Source organism: Pteropus medius, unplaced genomic scaffold (genome assembly GCF_902729225.1).
Source record: "Pteropus medius unplaced genomic scaffold, Ma_sr-lr_union100, whole genome shotgun sequence".
In the NCBI taxonomy this organism is placed as follows: Eukaryota; Metazoa; Chordata; class Mammalia; order Chiroptera; family Pteropodidae; genus Pteropus; species Pteropus medius.
The window spans coordinates 3163797-3168901 of NW_024349225.1; the positions used below are offsets into that span (position 1 = coordinate 3163797).

At 41.1% G+C, this 5105-nt stretch overlaps 1 pseudogene; it reads right to left on the minus strand.

Annotated features, from left to right (window-relative positions):
- Positions 1-1953: 1953 nt before the first annotated feature.
- LOC120617772 (uncharacterized) lies at positions 1954-2072 on the minus strand (annotated as a pseudogene).
- Positions 2073-5105: the final 3033 nt, after the last annotated feature.

Sequence of the window (5105 nt, forward strand, 5' to 3'; positions counted from 1 at the left end):
GTCTGGCCCAGATTCAAATTTTATCCTGTCCAAGTATTTCGCATTTGAAAAAATAATAGCATCAAGATACCGTCAAGACATCTAATTAACCCATCTTGTTCCTCAGTCATGTGCAGCAATTCAAAGTTTACACATGCATTGAGAAAGTTTAATATTGACAAGGTCTAGATATATACAAGGAGCACGAACCTCATCCATGATTACATTGTACGTGCAAACAAAGTATTACCCTGATCATGGTTTACCAAGTCAATAGTTTTCGAGAGCCTTTAATGTGCCAATCACTAGAAATACTAAGCCAAATAAATGTCTGCCCTCTAGGAGATGGGAAGACAATGACATGCAGCATAGAAGGAGGGAATCATCTCAGTGCGGAGGAGCCCTGAACCAAAGGCCCTTACCTTTTTATAAACCTGGGAGGCTGAGGCAGAAGGAAAGGCAGACGGGCTAGCAGTGGAAAGTTAGTGAATCAAGGTGGAGAAAGTGCCTCAGCTGAAGCCCTAATAATAAGGCCTCGTATGGGGACACCTATGTTCAAGACCTTGACGGCACTGCCTCCAGAAAATTACAGCGCGGTGACTGGGAAGGGCAACTTCCCCCATGATGGCCATTTCCCCCCCATGAAATAGCCTATGGTCGGGCCTGAAAGATCACACATAGAATTTTGGCCTGGAGGCATTTCAAACTTTAGAGAGTAATGTGAATAGATCTCTACTTGTAAAATACCGCTCCGGCAAAAGTATGGAATAGCTACTGAGGGAAAGAGACGAGATGCACGGCGAGAAGTCAGAGGAAGCCTGCAGGGGATTCAGGTCTAAATCATACCAGGGGCGCTGGGTGGGTGCTGGTGCCTTTTGCTAAGATGAGGCACATGGGCTGTGGGAAAAAGGGAGACGCTTTTGAGGGGCAAACTGATGTATTGAATTTAAGGCACGTGTGGAGGCACCAGAGTGAAAACTTCATTGGCTAGTTAGAATACTCAAATGAGCTCAGGTCAGGAATCCCATGTAGAGAAATGACGTTAGAAATTTGCACTTTAATAACAAGAAGTCCATATGTTAATATTCTAAACGTTAACCCAGTTTTAAATGATATATATAGGTTAGGTGTGTTTCATTGCAAGTCAAAAAACCCTCTCCCGTGAATTAAATCAGAAGGTCTTAGAACATTTTCAACCTAAACGTTGCATTACTTTTGGGCTGGTACTATGGTAACTACTTGTGTTGCTGCAGATTTGAGGCTCCGAGGTAAGGGGTACGCGGCTGGGCAGTCGGAAGAAGATGCGGGGAGCCGTAGGCAACTGCGACATAGCTTTTTGTTCCAGCAAGGGCATAGCCTGCTTCGCAGGGCGGCCTCACTCTTTACACACAGGTTAAACGATATTGATGCACTGCCAGATGATGGGAGCCTGCGCATGCGTGCGGGGCACACAGTTACATAAGGGGAGAAGTGCTGAGTCACTTCTGCTAGGAAGCCAGCTATGGGTGTCGGTTGTCTGTAGGGAGCCTGACCACAGCCATCTTTCTTTTTCCTCACACTACAGTGTATGTTTTCTTTGTGGTAAACACTTTTCATCAGCAGGACGTACTCATTTTTACTTTTTTTTAGTCCTGCTTACACTACTTCATGTGGATGTATTAATTTTACCAGATATTCCCAGGGCATCTCTTTTTGAAAAAGATAAATAAAACTAATTCATACATTAAAATAGAAAAACAAATGAAAATGCACATGACAATTCTGGTGGACTCTGTTGGTGCCTGAGCTGGATCTCCAGTTTACTGGGCCAGTAACCCCACCCCAGCTGCTCTGAGCGTTGGATACTAACAGTTCACAGTCACCCCCTTTTCTGGTGAGCAAACTTTTTTTTTTTTTTAGGCAAAGCAACCCTCGGTTGACTTCACAGATTGCAAGGACCTTGTCAGCATACAATCCCTTATTTTTTATTTTTTGTGCCTATAGCACCTGGTCTTCCTAGGTGGTCTCCCATCCAACTACTAACCAGGCCCGACCCTTCTTAGCTTCTGAGATCAGATGGGATTGGGTTTGTTCAGGGTGGCATGGCCGTAGAGTGGTGAGCAAACTTCTGCACGGCAGAAGCCACCTCCCTGGGAAGTCGCCCAGCCCCAGCTCTACCCCAAGGTGAGCAACCCAGAGCCAATAATTGACATGGGGATAATAAAAGGCAGACATTTTTCCTTAAGGCTGCACTAACTCTGTGCTGTGATCTATACTCCAGAGCTTTCTGTGTGATAAGGCTGAGACCACGTCCTTGCTTAGTCCCTCCTCTGCCTTCTCCTGCGTCCCTCGCTCCCTTTCTCCTCAGTGCCCACCTCCAGATATCCCATGCACCTGAATCCCTGACTCAGCCTCTATCTTGAAGACTACTGTAAAAGTTATATATTGGAATAGAAAGTCAGGTCCATGGAGGGGAGAAATAAAACATATTTTTTTAATATTCAGAGGTGCTGACTGACCCAATTATATGGCTCCTAGTTTCTAGGCAGTCAAAGTGAAAAGTGAAACATCAGTTCAGACCCAAAATTTGTTCAAACCAAGAGAATGAAACTGATGAATGAGAGGAGCTAGGTAAGTTGCCTGCGATTCCTCTGAATGGACTTGACTCAATTCAAGCGCTAAACAGAGAGCTCCTACGATTAGATTAACTGAAATTAAAGCCATTTTTTGACATTGTGGGCTGAAATTCTTACATTGCCCATCCGTAGCCAGCCATTATAACCAAGAGAAGTGGTTAGATAGAAAGCAGTTCCGTCTGCTATGCTTGCCACAAGCCTGTGTTAGCTAGGTCTGCTTTTCAGAGGTTAGTAGCCTAAGAATAAGCTTTTCTCAAAACCTTTGACCCTGAGAGTCATGTAAATCCTCTTTGAGCGTTCCCCCACGAGTTCTCTGAAGAAGCCTGCTGTAATAGTGTAGTCTCCCTTGAAAAGGTCTTATTCTCATCTGAATCCAAGTAGCAATTTCCTGCAGTGAAATGAGGCTCTTTGAGTTTCCATGGAGGAATTTAAAAAATACATTTCCTATTAATTTATGACTACCTTCCCCATGGCAAGGCTGAATTATAAAGGCTTAACATTTGCAGTTTGAAAATTTCTCACAGTCGGCTATGGAACACGACCAACATTACAATGAGGGACTCTAATAATTTTCGTGGATTATTTGGGCAACAGCTCTTAGCAAAAAAAAATAAAATAAAATAACCGTTTAATCAGATTTTGATAAATTCTGCCAATTAAGTGTAGCAATACCCTTTGCACACTGCACAAAATGCACCAAGGATCAAAAATCTGGAATGCTTTGGATTTCAGTGCTCGACTTAGCCTAGTGCATCTGGGCTTTTCCAAATTCCTCTAAATTGATTGCTCTGAAATTGTTACTCAGTTAGGTGGATCTGATCTCTTGTGAATGTGATTGTCAAAAATTAAAGCTCTGTATCAGTCTTCCTCCAAAATATTTAATGCAACTCTACCCTTCAGGTATCTTTGGGAAACAAAGAATGTTTTGTGGTTTAAAAAAAGGTGGGGAGGAAGGACATACTGTAAAGTACGGGGGGGTGGGGTGGAGTGGCGATTATACTGTAAAGTACGTCCACTTCCCTTAAAAATCCACAACTAACACCAGAAAGGTAACAGCTTTGAGAAGTAAAGAATCTGTATTAGTTAATTATCCCCAAACTTGGCAACCTAAAACAGATATTTGTTATCTCACAAATTTCTAAAGATCAGGAATCTGGGAATGTCTTAGCAGGGTGGGCTTGTTCAGGGTCTTTCTTGAGGTTGCAGTGAAGCTATTGGCCAGGGCTGCAATCTGAAAGCTTGACTGGGGCCGGGAGTCTATTTTAAAGATGGCTCTCTCACATGGCTGTTGGCAGGAGGCCTCAGTTCTTCACCACACACACCTCTTGGCAGCACTTCTGAGTGGCCTCATAACCTGGCACGGCTGGCTTCCCACAGAATGGGTGATCTGAGAGACAGCAAGCAGGAAGTCACAGTGCTTTTTATGATCTTGTTTCTGAAGTCACATACAATCATTTCCACTTGTATTCTATTTGTGACAAGTGAATCACTAAGTGAAACTAACACTCAAAGGGAGGGGAATTAGGCTCTGCACTTTGAAGGGAGCATCAAAGAATTTGTGGACATCTTTTGAACCACCACGAGTGGTTTCATCCATCATTTTCATTACTTTATCACAGAAGCTTCGACCATCATATCAGAGTTAATAATCCTGTAGAGTGGAACATAATGGGGGAAATGCTGTGTCATACTCTTTTTATTTTCACTCAAGGAAATATAGAAAATTAAAAAATACATAATGTATATAAATTGGTAATTTGAACAAAGTATCATCTTTCATTTCTTCTTTTCTAATTTTACAAATATATCTTGCACATTTTTAGAGAGAATTTAGTTAACTAATAATAGTTCTAAAAAAAGTTATACAAATATTTTAAAAATCTTACTCGTTCCTCATATAACACATATATTGCTCATTCTATGTACATTGTATTATGGTTGGGGCACTTTTATGTTTAAACAACATTCTAGACCAAAGTATTTCCCCAGCTTTGATATAGAACGGTAACAGTTGCAGGAAAGATAAGGTGATGTTCATGGCATGGTCTCTGGGAACATTCACTTGGACAGTTGAGAATTTCTAAGTATGTGCATCTTCAAAAGGGAAGCACATTTTGAATGGAAGGTAATATAGGCACAGATCTATTAGACGCCAATACTCTTGTTTAAACCAACTGAACCTTATTCCATATTTAAGAAATTCATTGTTAGTTTCAGAGAGAAGTTCAAGCGTTTTGACAATCTGAGCTAATAAAATAATTTTTGGACAGATCATTACTTTTCAGATGATTCATAACCCATCATATACTTTAAAAATGTAAATCTCAAAAAAGAAAAGGAAAGGTTATGTTGGTTCTCCATAAGTGAAATGCATTCCACTTTGCTCAAAATTTAAGAGCACCTTTATTACATGTCATATACCTATACTTTATCATCAGAAAATATTTTTTTCATATGAGTAATATTTCTAATAAGATCTACAATTCTCGTCCGTCCTGTGAAAAACAAGTG